This window comes from Kogia breviceps, chromosome 3 (assembly GCF_026419965.1).
Source record: "Kogia breviceps isolate mKogBre1 chromosome 3, mKogBre1 haplotype 1, whole genome shotgun sequence".
NCBI classification, from domain to species: domain Eukaryota; kingdom Metazoa; phylum Chordata; class Mammalia; order Artiodactyla; family Physeteridae; genus Kogia; species Kogia breviceps.
In genome coordinates this window covers 3,236,826-3,256,393 of record NC_081312.1, presented here as the reverse complement: position 1 = coordinate 3,256,393, position 19,568 = coordinate 3,236,826, and the positions used below count along the sequence as shown (strand labels likewise).

Below are 19,568 nucleotides of genomic sequence, written 5' to 3'. Positions count from 1 at the left end.
GGTCATCATTGCCTCTTCGCAGCCCAGCGAGAGGTGGTGTCTGCCTCTTGGTCCCTCTTTTTTTCCTCCTCTGCTGACTTTGGGGCAAGTCTCTTTAAGTCTCAGTTTCTTCATCTGGAAAAGGGGGGCAGGGATGGGACAGAGCAGGTTCCATCTGTCTTCATATGGTTCTAAATTTTTTCCCTCAAGGCAGATCACCTGGGGTACAAGTGTGTTACTACATAGAACCGAGCAGTGAATGAGCTATTGGAAAATTCCACACTTTGCAAGCACCCTCTACCTTCTCTGAAGTTAGGGCAGATGAGCGTGTGTAAATGTGTTACTTAACAACTGTGTCCCAATGAATATGTTATGACAAATGCTGTGCTGAGTTCACAGTTCAAGTCGCTACTGGATGTATAATAAGAACCTTTCAATTTCTAAGCTACGTCACAATGCAGTATTCTGAGCAGCACGCGGACAACATGCTGTCTGTAAATTGCGAACCCTTCCAACAACTCGGCATTTCACTTCAAAATACAGGATGAGTAAATCCACCCAACACGACATTTCAGTCAGCATTCAATCTCATTATCCAAATTAAAATAACTAGGGAATTAAACCTTACAAGTGTATGAAGGGGCCGGTGAAGAATTTCGTGCTCTAGAGACGCCAGGGTGTTCTCAGGGGCGGGAAACCGGCCCGTTGTGATCGCTGCTGTGCCCACCACGGGTTAGCAACCTGCCCCTGTGTGCTCAGAGGCCTTGGTGTTCCTGTCATTAATGCTACCTTGTCTAATCTCTTTTTTTTTTTTTTTTTTTTTTTGCGGTACGCGGGCCTCTCACCGCTGTGGCCTCTCCCTCTGTGGAGCACAGGCTCCGGACGCGCAGGCTCAGCGGCCATGGCTCACGGGCCCAGCCGCTCCGAGGCACGTGGGATCTTCCCGGACCGGGGCACGAACCCGCGTCCCCTGCATCGGCAGGCGGACTCTCAACCACTGCGCCACCAGGGAAGCCCGTCTAATCTCTTTTTTTTAAAAAAAATCTATAGGGCTTCCCTGGTGGCGCAGTGGTTGAGAATCCGCCTGCCGATGCAGGAGACACGGGTTCGTGCCCTGGTCCGGGAAGATCCCACGTGCCGCGGAGCAACTAAGCCCGTGAGCCATGGCCGCTGAGCCTGTGCGTCCGGAGCCTGTGCGTCCGGAGCCTGTGCTCCGCAACGGGAGAGGCCACAACAGTGAGAGGCCCGCATACCGCAAAAAAAAAAAAAAATCTATAAATAAAATTATTATTTAAAAATTCCACCTTTAAAACAGAAGGGTTGGCAAGCTTCCCAACGTTTTTCCGTTTTTAGGGAGGCTGGCAGCGCCCTGAGGGGCATGAAACGCAGTGAATTCTCTCAGGATGCTGATCCGTCGTGTATATACACATACATATGCTAGAGAGAGTATAGCATTAGCAGCCATGTAGGGCCATCCTACTGAATGTTATTCAACATCACCAATCATGTTTTTAATTTTTTAAAATGAGCTTTATTTATTTTTAAATAATGAGATTTATTAAAAAAATTTTTTTTTACTGTGCCACGCAGCTTGTGGGATCTTAGTTCCCTGACCAGGGATTGAACACACACCCTCGGCAGTGAGAGCTCCAAGTCCTAACCACTGGACCGCCAGGGAATTCCCCATCAATCACGTTGAAGTGCTCTGTTTACCGTGCGTGTGTGTGTGTGTGTGTGTGTGTGTGTGTCCTTAAAAGATGGATGTGTTTGAACATAAATAAATGGTTCTCACATGTATTCTGTGACTTGTTTTTTGCTCAACACTGTTCATATAGACTCGAATAACTGTAGTTATTCGTTTTTCCCGTTGTATAATATTCCACCACACGACTGTACTACAGTTTGTGAATCTGTTCTGTTGGTAAACGTTTGGGCTATCTCCAGATTTTTGCTATTACAAGCAGTGCTGCTGTGTATTCCAGTAACATTTCCATGCTTCATTGGGTATTGAACTCTTCAATTTCAGCCAATATGGCCAAATTGTTTCCCAAACAATGTCATCAATCGGCACTCCCAGCAGAGACCCCGTTGCTCTGCATCACCAGTAACACTTGCTGTGACACAGTAAAAATGGTCTTCCAGGCTGGTGGGTGTGTAGTGGCCTCTCACTGTGATCTTAATTTGCATTTCCTAGATTAGTAATCATATCTTTTCATGTCTTTGCTGGCCACGGATTTTTTTTTTCTTCTTTAAAGTTTATTTATTTTATTTACTTTTGGCTGCATTGGGTCTTCGTTGCTGGGCGTGGTCTTTCTCCAGTTGTGACGAGCGGGGGCTGCTCTTCGTTGCGGTGCGCGGGCTTCTCATTGCGGTGACTTCTCTTGCTGCGGAGCACGGGCTCTAGGTGCGCAGGCTTCAGTAGTTGTGGCACAGCGGGCTTCAGTAGTTGTGGCGCACGGACTTAGTTGCTCCGTGGCATGTGGGATCTTCCTGGACAAGGGCTCGAACCCCTGTCCCCTGCATTGGCAGACGGATTCTTAACCATGGGAAACGCCTGGTACATAGTAAGTGCTCAGGAAGTGGGAGTTGATTTTGACTTGTCATCGTGTCTCAGCAGCAGCGCTAGAACTAGAGACCAGCGGCACAGCAGTCTGGAAGATGGTCACCCACCAGCGTGGCGGATGCTGTTTCTGTCCCCTGGGTGTTTTTTCCATCCCCTTCCTCTGGTGTCAGTACCTTTGTTCCTTTGGGGCATGCTCCTATCCCATCCTAACCTGGGACTCTGGACACATTGATTGGTTCAGGACAGGATCCAATTAAAACCGGACCAATCAGACCTTTCTAACTAGAATTGCTGGGAAGAAGCGTATTTTCCATTCAGATTCAAGGTTATACGGATGGATGTGAGTCTGGGATGTTGAGGCCATAAGTCTGGTATCATGGGGAGTGAATGTCACCAGGATGGTGAGAAGATTTCAAGATCCAGGCGTGGAATCAAGCTCCCCACCCCCTGCACCTCCCGTGGTTTGGCTTTTTCATTTAGGCTGCTGAGAGTCGGGACCCTGTTACTCGCACCCGAAGAGTTTGACTGGTGCATCATGTAAGCATCTTCCAGCATTCTCAGGAAGGAAGACCTCAGAAGAAGAGTGCATTTCCTTTCTTAGGTGGAGCCCAGAGTGTCTTCCCAATTGAAGAGATGGAAACATATTTGCTCATGAGCAGGACTCCTGGGTCACATAAGAACCTAAATTAATGACTGTTAAATGCTACTTACAATTCACTGGCAGACACTCTTGGTTGTCTAATCAATTATTTCCAACCGCCTCTCCCTTGACAGCTCTCACTGTGAAGGCTGGAAAGCTGTACTTGCTTTCCCTGCCCCTAAGCAGTCAGAGGGGTCATGTGACCCGGTCCCAAACAATAAGATGTAAGCAGAAGTCTGTTACTGGTGAGGGTGGTGCTGGAGGGCTGTGGTTTAATGGCTTGATATTTTCCTTTTCATTATGAGTTGCCTCAGATAATTTTTGGCATTGGCAGAAGTATAAAAATAATAAAAAAGCTAAATGGATTTTCTATTATAAAATTTTCTAGTTTCTTCTCTTTCTGGATAAGAATAAATATAAGAAAGTATTTCAAACATCTTTATAATTTATAATTATAAATATAATTATAAATAATTTATTTATAAGGTAGATGAATAGAGAATAGGCATTGCTAAATGCCTGATGTTCCTTCCAAGAGACAAGAGATTCCATTCAACCTTCATTCAGCACACACTGGTCTAGGTCTGGAGAGTCCAGGGTCCACAAGACTCATTTCCTGGTCTTGGGAACTCACTGTTGGGGAGACAGACATGAGAAGAGGTAATTGTACTCCCCGACGTAAGTGTAATGATAAAACTAGGCTCAGGGTGTGTGATGGGAGCACAGTGAGGGCCAGAGGAGGCTTCCCGATGGCTAATGACACCTGAGCTGAGTCACAAGGAAGGGAGGGATTAGGGCAGAGGAAGGGCACGCCGGGGGCAGGGGACCACGTGTGCAAAGGCATGAGGGGAGAAGCAGTGTGGCAAGAGCAGCTGAGAGGCAGGGAGCCATGTGGGGAGGAGGGCCCGTGGAAGAGGCAGGCCCAGATCTGGAAGGCCCGGGGCTGAACGGAGGGAACTGGTCTCCAGCCTGCAGGAAACAGCAGGCCTTTTGGAGATTTGTGTTCTTGGCGGCTTGGTGGGATTGGGAATCAGGGGTCCCAAGCCTGGGCGCACAGAGACGATTAGAAAGCTGTAACAAGGGTCCAAGCAGAGAAGGGAGAGTTCCGTGAACTGGGCGCCTGGCATGCAAGTCACTTACGTCACGTCCGTGCACAGGCCGAGCCGAGTCTGCCTTCTCCAGTTCCTTGCTCAGGAACAGCCCTCAGATCAATGATTCCTGACCTCTAAAAGCATCCACCCAAACAACTGTTCAACCCCTCCTGGAAGATCTTTGCTATCCTTATAGGAAAGAATAGCAAAATTCATTTCGATCCAAGTATTTCATTAGCTTTTGACCTTCAGGGAGCAGAAAAGAGCCACCATTTCATCAAGAACCTTTTATTCCGTCACCTACTATCAAGCGCAGGGAGCTTCTTTAAAAAGACATCCTGAGTATAAATCATGAATGCTCACGGTGAAGGCGAGGAGGGCGAAGCAGTGGTGGAGATGAGCGCGCCAGCCCGAGCTCCCTGCTGAGCTCATGTTTTGAGAGGACGGAGAAAAAAATACAAGTGAAGGAGAGCTTCATCAGAGACGGATCCTGGGAAATGACACAAGCCCCAGAAACACTGTCAGGAAGTGCTGCGGTTTGCCAGAAACCCTGAGGAAAACAAAAAGGTCTTTAAGGTTATTCTTAGAGCAAGAAGAACAAAGAAGGGATAGATCCACTGATGAGGGGACGATACCAAGTAGAGTGATGCTGAGCGAAGGCAGAAATAGCTTCAGGGGCAGAAAAGCTGCTGCCTTATGCAGTGATTGCGGCAAAGTATAGGCCATTTCCCCTGATGAGCTCAGCCCTTTAGGAGGGCCTGGGGGTGAGGACTCAGGCAGCTCCAGCGCTGCAGGTGGGGGTGGGGACAGTAGTTCAGGCACTCTCATAGTTCCATGGGGGAAGGACTTCAGCTTCAAGAGCTATAAGGAGTTCCTAACCTTTGGGAGGTGTTTGTGGCTGCTGTCACAAATGATCACAACTGGGTGGCAAAAACAGAAGTTCATGGAGGCCAGGAGTCAGATATCAAGGTGTTGGCAGGACCTCACTCCCTCCTAAAGCTCTAGGGGAGGGGCTTCCCTGGTGGCGCAGTGGTTAAGAATCCGCCTGCCAACGCAGGGGACACGGGTTCGAGCCCTGGTCTGGGAAGATCCCACATGCCGCGGAGCAACAAAGCCCGTGCGCCACAACTACTGAACCTGAGCTCTAGAGCCCGTGTGCCACAACTACTGAGCCCATGAGCCACAACTACTGAGCCTGTGTGCCACAACTACTGAAGCCCACGTGCCTAGAGCCCGTGCTCCACAACAAGAGAAGCCTCCGCAACGAAGAGCAGCCCCCGCTCGCCGCAACTACAGAAAGCCCGTGCGCAGCAGCAAAGACCAAACGCAGCCAAAAATAATAATAATAAATTAAGAAAAAAAAAGCTCTAGGGGAGGATCTCCCTGCCTCTTCCAGCCTTTGGTGGCTCCAGGTGTCCTTGGCTTGTGACCGCATCACTCCAATCTCTGCCTCCAACTGCAAGTGGCTTCTCCTCTGCGTCTGAGTGGCTCTCCTCTGTGTGTCTCCTTAAGAACACTTGTCATTGGATTTAGGATAATCCCAGATGGTCATCTTAAAATCCTTAACCTAATTAATCTACAGAGACCTCTTTTCCAAATGAGGTGACATTCATAGGTTTCAGGGATTAGGATGTGGACATATATCTTTTGGGGGTCACTATACAACCCACTTCAGGATCATAAGCCACTGTCAGAATCTGATGAGAGCTAATGAGCCCTGAACTGGGTCAGGCGCCTAGAAGCAGAGCCTGAGTCAGGGGTTCTTGTACAAGTGATTTTTGGAGGGAGTGCTCCAAGGAGAAAGAGAGTGAGGGACACAGGCTAGGGCAGGGGAGAAGGGCTAAGCCAGAAGGCAGTCTCAGCGGGAGATGAGGTCAACCTGACCTCAGGAGATGCCTGGAGCGTGAGCTGTACTACACAGTTGTTCCCACTTTGAGGCCAGGGGGTGGCCTTTGACCCCCCCAAAGCAGTCAGTTTCCCCTGGTGGGGACAGGTATAGTCCCTCTGGCTTGGGGCTCCCGTTTGGTCAAGGAACATTCGTCAAAGAAGGGGGAAGCTGTGACTAACAGCCAATACTTATTGCAGCCTCGGGTCGTGGGTTAAAGGGATCTGGTCAAAGTACCCACAACACCTACTATAGACTCTCTAGAAAAATATCACACACACAGACACACACACACAGACAGACAGACAGACACACACACACACACCCTGTTCCATTTCAGGGACTTCACAGATCCTCAGAAGCCATGGACTGCAGGTTTAGGACCCCTGACTGCTCACCTAACACCCACCCTGCACCTCCTCCTCTCTTAGAGGACACGATTGGTGATGTTTGGGAGAACTGAACACTCTCAAATCAATCCTCTTCTGATCACCTATCTGCAGATCGCATGTATCCTGGCCGGCTCTATGCCTCAGGGAGGGGTCTGCCACGGTCCCACCAGACTGGGGCAGGGTGGGTAAAATGAATTCAAAAGCAGTTTGAACTCAAAGGGAAGTGTCTTTGGCCACAGATGTATAACCCTTCTTTCTAATCAGCTTTTCAGTAATAAAGCTAATAGCTTAATCGCCACCTGTCCAACTCTTGTGTCTCTCAAGTAGTCCTGAACTCAGGCAGGGAAGTGAGAGGTTATTCACAAAGCTCCTGAGACTAAATCATCCCCTAAAAGACCGTGCTGCTCAAAGTGTGATCTGTGGACTGGCTGCCAGGTCACAAATTCTTACCTGACTGCTTGCCCCAGGATAGCCTCAACATGCTGTTTCCTTGCTAAAGCTACAAGAGAAAGTCAGCTGAACTCAACACTGTGTGCAGGAATGAAGATGGTTTGCATTCTGGTGCAAAAGCTCTTCTCATAGACCAGCACCTTGACCAGCACCGATGTAACCAACCACTGACAAAGTCGGGATGGCAGAACCCAGATTGCCTAATGGGACAGGTGGGAACTATTTGAAGGGCTCTCATCTGAAGCTGGAGGACAGCACAATGAGCAGAAGAGAAGCAACATCTGACTCAAAATAATGTGACGGTGACAAAAATTAGGAAAGGACAAATGTTCAGAGCCTTTGCTGCTGATGCTGCATGGCCACCTGGGATCCTGGAGGCCTGATCAGGGCGATGCAGAGGCTCCATCCTGGGGAAGCAAGGGCTGCCTGGGCAAAGACCTAGCGGTACCCGTGGGAAAGAAGAAGGAACAGAGAGGAAAGAAGGGGAGGCAGTCGAAAGAGAAGTCCCAGGCTTCCCTGGTGGCACAGTGGTTAAGAGTCTGCCTGCCAATGCAGGGGACGTGGGTTTGAGCCCTGGTCTGGGAAGATCCCACATGCCGCGGAGCAACAAAGCCCGTGCACCACAACTACTGAGCCTACGCTCTACAGCCCACAAGCCACAACTACTGAGCCCACACGCCACAACTACTGAGCCTGTGCTCCACAACAGGAGAGGCCACCACAATGAAAAGCCCCACGTACCACAGCCAGGAGTAGCCCCCGCTCGCTGCAACTAGAAAGAGTCCATGTGCAGCAACGAAGTCCCAACGCAGCCAAAGCTAAAGAAATAAAATAAAATAAATTAGAAAAAAAAAAAAAAAAAAAAAAAGAGAAGTCCCCTGGTCTAGATGTGGGATGTGGGAGTGCGTTCTTGATTGGGAGTCGAATGGGGGGTTTGGCATGTTTGGGGGAACAGTTACCATTAACAGGGAAGGTGGACCTACCACGAAGGGCCCCTCACTTGCACGGGCCCCCTTGGACGGGCCTAGCAATGTGCTCACATTTTTGTAAGTCTTGAAAAATTAAGCTACTTCACCGCAAATGGTTCAGACCACTCTTCCTGCTCCATTTCCACTGACACGCTCCTTCTCCTGTTGGAGAGCTACACTTGGTTTGGGTTCCTGGGCGGGGCGGATGTGATTGGGCCTCTTCTCTGTGCAGTCAGCTGTCACTAGCTTGTCCAGCGAGTCAAGGGTGCAGGACCAGGGGTTTCAAGGAGATGGGAAGGTATCCTACGGTGCCTGGCAACGGAAGTGCGTGCGAAGTGGGAGAGAAGCAAGGTTTGAAATACATGAAGCCAGGAGTTAGCTGGTGAAAATTCTTCCCGTTACCAGAGGTTTGAGATGTAAGAGGAGGATTCAGTTCTCATCAGTGCCTGGTCAGAACAGAGGTCTCTTCTGTTAGGGATATACTCTGTAATGCAGTGGACATGATTATAAACACATCCCACATTCTTTTTTCTGTTTTGATAAGAAATATATGAAATAGACTTGATCCAAAATCCTGTGTCCTCTCCAAGAACCGGTAGCAATACCTCAAATAGCCAAGTACACCCATGTGTGACGTCATGTGTTTTCTACATCCCAGTCAATTGGAATGCAAACTGGCGTATCTGATGCATCGTATCCTAGTGAAGTTTGGAGTGTGAAACTGTCCCAGAAGCAGCAACACAGCGCAGAAACAAGTGTCCCTGTGACAAGGCTCCCATACATGTTCATTAGTAAGTCAACGTATGAAGTATAAGAACCTTTGATTACGACAATGGGGGGCCATACGACACAGAAGTGGAAGCCCATTTGAACTGTTATTCACATGTGTTAATGTCAGATGAATTTTGTATATTCTTTCTGAATTATTGATCACACCAAAATTCAGATATGATGAGAAAGAGGTAACCTAGTGGATGTGAAACACAAAATGAAAGAAGATGAACAGAACGTGTGAAACATTAAAAACTGTCATTATATCACAACAACTAAAAATTCTTATGGTCAAAATCATGAAGATAAGGAGAAGAATCATGACAGCCAAGAAAAGTAGATAATGAACCTTAAAGCAGTAGAGATGAGCAAGATTATGAGAATCAGGACATTCCCAGACAGGAAATAAAAAAACAGAAGGAAGATGGACTAGTAAAGAAAACGTTTGTACGTCCGATTGAAGATCAGCAGCAGCTTTCTTTAGATGAATTTGTTGTCTTCAATAAATACCATAATCTTTCATTATGGTCTATTACAGTGAGCAACCATACTTGTTAATTTTGCCAATTATACTTCTTAATTTTCAAAAGCTTTTTGTACACCTACTTTAAAAAAATTTTTATTTTATTATTTTTTATACAGCAGGTTCTTACTAGTTACTTATTTTATACATATTAGTGTATATATGTCGATCCCAATCTCCCAATACATCCCACCAGCACCCTTGCCCTGCTTTCCCCGCTTGGTGTCCATACGTTTGTTCTCTACATCTGTGTCTCTATTCCTGCCTTGCAAACGGGTTCATCTGTACCATTTTTCTAGATTCCACATATATGCATTAATATATGATATTTGTTTTTCTCTCTTTCTGACTTACTTCACTCTGTACGACAGTCTCTAAGTCCATCCACGTCTCTACAAATGACCCAATTCCATTCCTTTTTATAGCTGAGTAATATTCCATTGTATATATGTACCACATTTTTTTAAATACTTTTTTTTTTTTTGGGCAGTACGCGGGCCTCTCACTGTTGTGGCCTCTCCCGCTGCGGAGCATAGGCTCCGGACGCGCAGGCTCAGCGGCCATGGCTCACAGGCCCAGCTGCTCCGTGGCATGTGGGATCCTCCCGGACCAGGGCATGAACCCGTGTCCCCTGCATCGGCAGGCGGACTCTCAACCACTGCGCCACCGGGGAAGCCCTAAATACATTTTAAAAAACATCTTTATTGGAGTATAGTTGCTTTACAATGGTGTGTTAGTTTCTGCTGTATAATAAAGTGAATCAGCTATACGTATACATATGTCCCCATATCCCCTCCCTCTTGCGTCTCCCTCCCACCCTCCCTATCCCACCCCTCTAGGTGGTCACAGAGCACCGAGCTGATCTCCCCGTGCTATGCGGCTGCTTCCCACTAGCTATCTATTTTACGTTTGGTAGTGTATATGTGTCCATGCCACTTTCTTACTTCGTCCCAGCTTACCCTTCCCCCTCCCCGTGTCCTCAAGTCCATTCTCTACGTCTGCGTCTTTATTCCTGTCCTGCCCCTAGGTTCATCAGAACCATTTTTTGGTTTGTTTTTTAGATTCCATATATATGCGTTAGCATACAGTATTTGTTTTTCTCTTTCTGACTTACTTCACTCTGTATGACAGACTCTAGGTCCATCCACCTCACTACAAATAACTCAATTTCGTTTCGTTTTATGGTTGAGTAATATTCCATTGTATATATGTGCCACATCTTCTTTATCCATTCATCTTTTGATGGACACTTAGGATGTGCCACATCTTCTTTATCCATTTGTCTGATGGGCTTTTAGGTTGCTTCCATGACCTGCCTATTGTAAATAGTGCTGCAATGAACATTGGGGTGCATGTGTCTTTTTGAATTATGGTTTTCTCAGGGTATATGCCCAGTAGTGGGATTGCTGGGTCATATGGTAATTCTATTTTTAGTTTTTTAAGGAACCTCCAAACTGTTCTCCATAGTGGCTGTATCAATGTACATTCCCACCAGCAGTGCACAAGTGTTCCCTTTTCTCCACACCCTCTCCAGCATTTATTGTTTCTAGAGTTTTTGATGATGGCCAATCTGGCCGGTGTGAGATGATATCTCACTGTAGTTTTGATTTGCATTTCTGTAATAATTAGTGATGTTGAGCAGCTTTTCATGTGCTTCTTGGCCATCTGTATGTCTTCTTTGGAGAAATGTCTATTTAGGTCTTCTGCCCATTTTTTGATTGCGTTTTTTAAAATATTGAGCTGCATGAGCTGTTTATATATTTTGGAGATTAATCCTTTGTCTGTTGATTTGTTTGCAAATATTTTCTCCCATTCTGAGGGTTGTCTTTTCGTTACACCTAGGTTTTTGACCTGAGCGATTTTGTGGGGGTTGTGCTGCTGTTTATGGAGATGCAAAAGACTGGGGAAGAGTAAGTTTAGGGGTAAAATCAAGAGTTCTGTATTGTTCGACATCTGGAAAAGGAATAGGTAGCACTATTGAATTACAGGTCATTCATCCACTACTAGGTTGTCAACTAGCGCACTAGCTTCCTGTGGCTTTCATGATCTTTTATGCTCCTCCTGCCTTTTTTTTAGTTCCCTGACCAGGGATCGAACAAGTACCCACTGCAGTGGAAGCACGGAGTCTTAACCACTGGACCACCAGGGAAGTCCAATACTCCTCCTGTCTTAAAGCTACCTCTGGAAGGCATGGCCATGTGCAGCTCAGATCCCCCTTCAAGAAAGAACTAGCTGCCCAGATGCAAGGAGTGTGCTTAGCTGACTAGCTCCAGCTTTTTCTCCTTCAGGGTCCATCTCAGCTTTCCAGCTGAGGTCATGCTCTCTTCAGGGCATCTCCCAGCCAATGACTGACCAGGGCACTCTCTTTCCTGGGCAGTCTCATGTCAATGACTGGGCCAGGGGGCAGCACGAGGGCCTAGCCATTTCCCCTGGCGCAGGACTTCTTTATGAAGCAGTCTTTGCTCTGGAGCTCCCTGCTGGGCCAGCAGAGATTTTGCCAGGTCTGCACTTCTGCCCTGTTGTCTGATGGCTGCCCCCTCACATGTGTTATTCTTTTTTTAAAAAAAAATATTTTATTTATGTATTTATTTATTTGGTTGCGCCAGGTCTTAGTTGAGGCCAGCGGGCTCCTTAGTTGTGGCATGTGAACTCTGAGTTGCAGCATGCATGTGGGATCTAGTCCCTGACCAGGGATTGAACACCAGTGCCCTGCATTGGGAGCTGAGTCTTAACCACTGTACCACCAGGGAAGAACCCCTCACAGGTGTTATTCTTCAGTAAATCTGTACTCCTAACTCCGTCTTAGCATCTGCTTCTTGGAGAACCCAACCTGTAACACTATTTGAGACCAAAAAACACTCTCAGTTTTCAGCTCTGTGCCATGTATTAGGAAGATCACATGAAAGGTTAACTTGGAGTATGTATTAGTCAGATATTGACACAATAATGCTGTGTAACAAACAACCACAGAAGCTTGGCAGTATAAACAACAAGCATTTATATCTTGCCTACACATGTGAGAGTTAGCTAGGGCAGCTCTGTTTCACGTGTCTCATTCTAGGATCTGGGCTGAAATTATAACAGGGAAGCTCATTTCATGGCAGAATACCAGAGTGTAAGAGAGCAATTCCAAATGCCCATGCACAAGCACATTTCATGCCTTTGCTCACATCACGTTCACTAGCATTGACCAAAGCTAGGTCACATGGCCAAATCAAAAATGAAGGGGTAAAGAAAAACTTGACCACCCTGAGGTCACGGCAGAGGGTTTGGATGTAAACTTCTCCTCCTCCAGAAGACCAATAATTCACCTACTGCCAATAATAGTCATATTAAGTCAGTGTAAGACTTGACATAACCATACATAGTCAGCTCAAACTTCCAGGTTACACACCCTTTCTGTAAGACTGTTAGTGCTCACTTGCACGGTTTTCTTGGCTTTAAGGATAACTGAGGATTTCTGGGGGAGTCCTGAAGATTATTCAGATTAAAATGTCTTTCTGAATGTGCAAAGGCAAAATCTAATGCTTCTTTATTACCAATGTCATATAAAGATTGAGAATGCTTCTTGGTTCACTTAACTCCGATTAACATGCTTGGTGGAATATATACTGTGAATCTGTCTTGCTGTTAAGCAGCTCTTTCAGAAATATATATGTACAGACAGACCTCAGAGATATTGCAGGTTTGGTTCCAGACCACCGCAATAAAGCAACTATTTCAATAAAGCTAGTCACACGAATTTTTTTATTTCCTAGTGCATATAAAAGTTATATTTACACTATCTTATAGTCTATTAAGTAGGCAATAAATAGCATTATGTCTAAGAAATGTACATACCTTAATTTAAAAGTACTTTATTTCTAAAAAACGCTAACCATCATCTGAGCCTTTAGGGAGTCATGGTAGTCACATCAAAGATCACTGATCACAGTTCACCATAACAAATAATAATGAAAAAGTTTGAAATATTGTGAGGATTAGCAAAATGTGACACAGAGACACAAAGTGAGCAAATGTTGGAAAAATGGCATGGATAGACTTGCTGGATGCAGGGTTGCCACAAACCTTCGATTTGTTAAAAAATGCTGTATCTGTGAAGCACAATAAAGCAAAGCTCAATAAAATGAGTGTGTGTGTGTGTGTGTGTGTGTGTACTTAAACCACTTTACTGAGGTATGTTTGACATAGAGAATGCTGTACTTATTGAACGGGTTCAACTTGATGCTTGTTTCAGGATGTTGATGGTAGGCTTGATCTGCTATCAGTATGAAAATGTACACCTCTAAGCTCTCATCTTCTGATGGTCCTGAATCTGATCTCCTGCTCAGATCACAAACACCTATCTTGAATCCTGGATTTCCAACTTTATGGAATAGGGTTATTAGAAAATAGCAGAATTCTCACAACTTGTTACTGCTTTCATAGTTCTTATTACAACCTAAAATTATTTTTAATTTTTTCAAAGTAATATATAGTTTAAAAATAAAATTGTGGGGGCTTCCCTGGTGGCGCAGTGGTTGAGAATCCGCCTGCCGATGCAGGGGACACGGGTTCGAGCCCTGGTCCTGGAAGATCCCACATGCCGCGGAGCAACTAAGCCCGTGAGCCACGGCCGCTAGCCCTGCGCGTCCGGAGCCTGCTCTCCGCAACGGGAGAGGCCACAACAGTGAGAGGCCCGCATACCACAAAAAAAATAAATAAATAAAAAATAAAAAATAAAAAAAATAAAATTGTGGGAACGTCCCTGGTGGAGCAGTGGTTAAGAATCCGCCTGCCAGTGCAGGGGACACAGGTTCGAGCCCTGGTCCTGGAAGATCCCACGTGCTGTGAAGCAACTAAGCCCGTGTGCCACAACTACTGAGCCTGTGCTCTAGAGCCCGTGAGCCACAACTACTGAACCCGTGCACCACAACTAGCGAAGCCTGCGCACCTAGAGCCCATGCTCTGCAACAAGAGAAGCCACCATAATGAGAAGCCTGCGCACCACAACAAAGAGTAGCCCCTGCTCGCCGCAACTAGAGAGCGCCCTTGCACAGCAACGAAGACCCAATGCAGCCAAAAACAAATAAATAAAAATAAAATTGTGAACTTATTTACAAAACAGAAGATTTATAGATATTGAAAACAAACTTATGGTTACCAAAGGGGAAACGTTGGGGGGAGGTGTAAATCAGGAGCTTTGGATAAACACACGCACAGTACTATATATAAGCTAGATGGCGAACTGGGAACTACTGCATAGCACAGAGAACTCTACCCAATATTCTGTGATAACCTATATGAGAAAGGAATCTAAAAAAGAATGAATATATGTATAACTGAATCACATTGCTGTACACCTGAAACACAACATTGTAAATCAACTATATTCCAATAACATTAAAATATATTTTAAAAAAGGTAAAATTGTTCTAGAAAGCTCATAATGAAAAAGAGCAGCCCCGTTCTACCACTCCTCTTTTCTCTACCCTGCTACACACAGGCAACCACTTTCAACTCTTTTAGCAGGTTCCAAATAGGCCTACTGCAGTTATTTAAAAAATTACCAATAGATACTACTGACCTTGTGTTATGATAGATGAAGATTTACCTCTTTTACTACCACTAACCCTTGCTTCTGCTTCCCCATCTTCTCATTATAGTTTACGATAAATTTTGGTTAAATCAATAATCATTGTTTATATATATATATATATATATATATATATATATATATATATTTTTTTTTTTTTTGCAGTATGCGGGCCTCTCACTGTTGTGGCCTCTCCCGTCGTGGAGCACAGGCTCCAGACACGCAGGCTCAGCGGCCACGACTCATGGGCCCAGCCGCTCTGCAGCATGTGGGATCTTCCTGGACCAGGGCACGAACCCATGTCCCCTGCATCGGCAGGCGGATTCTCAACCACTGCACCACCAGGGAAGCCCAGTTTTGTTTTTTTAAAAAAAATTTTCCCAAATTCTCCAACAGATCCTTCAAATCCCTATCAATATAATATTTTCAAACCACTTCAATGCAGTGGGTCAACTATTAACTCACTGGCATCCTCCTTCCCACAGCCTCGTATCCCTCTGTTCCAACCTAGCCCTGCCACACATTCTGGGAATTCCTTTCCCACTTTCCTGGGCTAGAATCCTTGCTTCCTAGATCACGTGTCTTCCTCTTTCTTGGTGTAGCCCCTAGTTTTGCAGAAGCACATTCTCCAGGGACGTGGCCAGCACTAGTGAGGATGCTGGTGGGTGTGTCAGCTGGCGCAGCTGTTCTGGACGGCCATCTGGAAGTGTCAGTCAAAGGAAGAATAGTGAACCCTGTGACCCAGCAATCTCGCTCCTGAGCACTCCTCCAAGGGAAATGGTCACATGGGCCCATAAGAGGATACACGTGAGGATGCTCACTGTAATGCCTTTGTGTGTTTGTGCATATGACGTTTTCTGACTTCTGTAGATAATTTATACCCTATCACTTAACTGAATTCACTTAATAGCAGTTTTTTAGCTGATTCTCTTGGGTTTTCTAAGTATTTGATCATATTATCAACAAAGAGTAAATGTTTTACTTCCTCTTTTCTAATTTTTATACATCTAATTTCTTCCTCTTGTCTGATTGCTTTGGTTAATGTCTTTAGTACAATGGTAAATGGTAGTAGAGTCTATGGCCATTCTTGTCTTGTCCTGACTTTAATATGTTTTATTTATTTTATTTTTATTAGACAATTGGATTTCTTTACTTTTTTTATTAAAGTAAACTTACATAAAGTGCTCAAATCCTAAGTGTAGAGCTTGATAAAGTTTTTCAGGTGTACACACCTAGATAAAAACATATAATTTTTAGCACCCCAGAAGGGTCCCTGTATCCTCTCTCAATCATTATCTCCCTCAGAGATAACCACTATTCTGATACCATTGATGAGTTTTGTCTGTTTTGTTTCTTTGTTTGTTTTAAATTTTATCTTATTTGTTTTGGTTGCGCTGGCTCTTAACTGTGGAAGGCAGGCTCCCTAGTTCTGGTTCACTGGCTCCTTTAGTTATGGCATGCGTGCTCCTTAGTGGTAGCACGTGTGCTTCTTTGTTATGGCATGTGAACTCTTAGTTGTAGCATGCATGTGGGATCCAGTTCCCTGACCAGGGATCGAACCTGCATCCCCTGCATTGGAAGGCAGATTCTTAATCACTGTGCCAGGGAAGTCCCGAGTTTGGTTTGTTTTTGAACTTCACATAAATAGAATTATATAGTATGTACTCTTATGCCGGGTACTTCCACTCAACATTATGTCTGTGGGATTCACCCATGTTGTGTGTGTAACAGTAGTTATTTTTTCATTTGTGCGTGGTATTCCACAGAAATATATGAATATACCACAACCCGTTTAACCATTCTACTGCTGATAGACTTCGGGTTATTTCCAGTTTGGGCTATTATAAATAAAGCTACTTTAAAAATGTTTGTATACATTTTTTTGATGATGAACATAGTATGCATCTCAATTAGGTCTAAACCCAGGAGAGGAATTGCTAGGTCACAGGACATATGTGTTTTAGCTCATGTTTGCGCTTAGTTTAGTAGATGTTGCAGAACCATCTTCCAAAGTGGTTGTAACCAATTTACACTTTCAGTTGTTCCATTTCCTCACCAACAGTTGGTTTTTCAGTCCTTTTAATTTTAGCCATTCTGTTGCGAGTGCAAGGGTATTACTGTGCCTTTATTTCGTATTTCCCTGATGAGTGATGACATTTAGCACCTTTTCATATGATTATTGGCCATTGGAATGTTATCTTTTATGAAGTGTCTGTTCAAGTCTTTAGCTCGTTTAAAAAATTGAGTTGTCTTTCTCTTGTTGATTTGCTCTGTAGATTTAAATTTTTCATAGATAATGTAAAATTATACTCCAAAAAGCTTAGAACAATTTACATTACTATCGAAATTTATGAAGATGCTAGTTTTGCCACACACTCTCCAATGTTGGATATTATAAAACTTTTTAATGTTTGCCAATATGGCAAGGGTCAAATGGTGTTTCATTGTTACTCTATTTTTAACTTTTTTAAATTGTGGGGTGATTCATACATGCATATATACATACAAAAGTGTGTGTGTGTTTAAAAGAATAAGGGGCTTCCCTGGTGGCGCAGTGGTTGAGAGTCTGCCTGCCGATGCAGCGGACACGGGTTCGTGCCCCGATCTGGGAGGATCCCACGTGCCGCGGAGCGGCTGGGCCCGTGAGCCATGGCCGCTGAGCCTGCGCGTCCGGAGCCTGTGCTCTGCAACGGGAGAGGCCACAGCAGTGAGAGGCCCGTGTACTGCAAAAAAAAAAAAAAAACAACAAAAAAACCCCAAACAAACAAAAATAAAAGAATAAGAATAAAACTAATCAATACCACTGTACCCATCACTCAGTTTAAAAACCAGAATATTTTTGTATCTTAGAAGCTCCCTGTGTGCCTCTCCCTGAGGTAGCTACCACCTTGTCTTTTGTGTTATTTTGTATTAGCTGGGGGATGGAGAGGATAAAGTGCTGAAATAAAGATATCCAACACTGCATTAAGAAATAAGGAAGTTCTGGGACTTCCCTGGTGGTGCAGTGGGAAAGACTCTGTGCTCCCAATGCACAGAGAGGCCCAAGTTCGATCCCTGGTCGGGGAACTAGATCCTGTATGCAGGCCGCAACTAAGAAGCCACAACTAAAAAAAAAAAAAAAAAAACCAAGAAAGATCCCGCAGCCCGCAATGAAGATTCCGCATCCCGCAACTAAGACCTGGCACAGCCTAAATAAACATTTTTTTTAAAAAAAGTCCAATGTGAACAGTTCAGGTTGGTGGAGCAGCTCTTATTTTATGTGGTCATTCTGGGAACCTGATTCCTTACATCTTTGTTTTCCGCTGTCACTAGGGCATTTCACCATCTGTATGGTTGAAGCTGTCACCGGCACTTGTAGGTGCCAGCCGGCAGGAATGGTAAAAAAGATGGGGGGGCACCCAAAAGTCTTAGACCCAGACCCAGAAGCAGCACGTCACTTCTACTAGGCCCCATAAGCAAGCCCGTAGTCACATACCTAGCACCTCAGAAATGGCGGTCCATCTGGACAGCCCTGTGCCCAATCACGACTCTGTTACCAGGGGAGAAGGGGAGAATACACTTTGTGATTTTATCACCTTGGTGTATACCTTGCAACAATATCTTTCAGTAAATAAAACTAAGAGAAAACTAAATGGCAAGAAGATACCTAGCTGTGTAAAGAAAGGACAATGTTACCATGATCCGATGGAAGGTTTCCAGGAAAATATAAACTAAAGAGAGGAGGTTCTAGGTCATAGCCTGGCTTCAGCTTCCGGAATTGTTTACAGGAGCCCCTTCTGGCTAAGATCAGTGGGCAATTATGCAGAAAAGAGTTCACAGAGCAGGCCTGAGGCTGCTTTCCTTAGAAAGGTTGGCCCTTGCAACGTTGGCCCTTGGCTGGCAACCGGGAACTTGGATTTCAGGAGGGTTTCCACCAGTGCCTAAGTGATAGGTGTGGTTCCTTGTGCGTAAACTATTTATGCAAACGTGCTGAACACCAGCTTTCCTTGTGGGACTCTGGGAGTTTGGTGTGTGCTAGGTGGAGGGTGACTCCAATCAAAAGTCTGGGTACTAAGTCTCTGATGAGCTGCCATGGCTGACATGCTTCACACGTGCTGTCACGATTTGATGCTGGAGGAGTTAAGGGAGCCTGTGTGACTCCACTTGGAGAGGACTCTTGGCTCATGCCTGGTTTCCTCTAGACTATGCCCATTCCTTTTTCCTTTTGCTGACACTGCTTTGTATCCTTTTGCTGTAATAAATCACAGCCTCGAATACGACACTGTGCTGAGCCCTGGGAGCCCTCCTAGCGAATCCCCAAACATGGGGGTGGTCTTGGGGAACCCGACGCAGCAGGGTTATGAAAGTATGCTGGGAAACCCAAGTGGCACGGAGGTTGGAGCATCTGACTGGACTATAGGGTGGGTCAGGTTCAGGATGTCTCTCGGGACTGACGTCAAGAGGAATGGGATTCGCTATATTTTTCTGCTTCTTAGTTCGTCTTGGCCGACCTCCAACTCTCAGGAGTGGTTCAGAGAAGAGTATTTCTACGGAGTGAAATGAATGCTCTCAGTTCATTCAGGTGGCAGGGGATGGGAGGGAGGGCGGGAACTTCATCAGTGCATGGTCCAGGCAGCTAAGTACAGATAAGAATCTGGGTCAAGATAACCAGAGCACTTTGTTCTCAGGCAAAATGGTACTACAATGGCGGTGGGCATCTCAGAGGCTGCTCCCATCTGAACTGGCTGTCCT

The 19,568-nt window shown here is 45.3% G+C and overlaps 1 long non-coding RNA gene across 8 annotated transcripts in view; it reads right to left on the bottom strand.

Moving 5' to 3' along the window:
* Positions 1–1,487: 1,487 nt before the first annotated feature.
* Positions 1,488–19,568, bottom strand: part of LOC136793756 (uncharacterized) — a 34,658-nt gene continuing 16,577 nt past the window's right edge. Inside the window, exons 2-6 of one of the 8 annotated variants that reach the window (XR_010839395.1) lie at positions 7,984–8,935; positions 7,742–7,818; positions 4,637–4,763; positions 4,323–4,519; positions 3,615–3,815 (exon numbers count right to left, since the gene is read on the bottom strand). This is a non-coding gene — a long non-coding RNA (uncharacterized lncRNA). Of the gene's footprint in view, positions 3,583–3,614; positions 3,816–4,322; positions 4,520–4,636; positions 4,824–7,741; positions 7,819–7,983; positions 8,936–19,568 lie in introns of those variants that run through there. The other 7 variants (XR_010839393.1, XR_010839389.1, XR_010839394.1 and 4 more) reach the window with 7 other exon arrangements.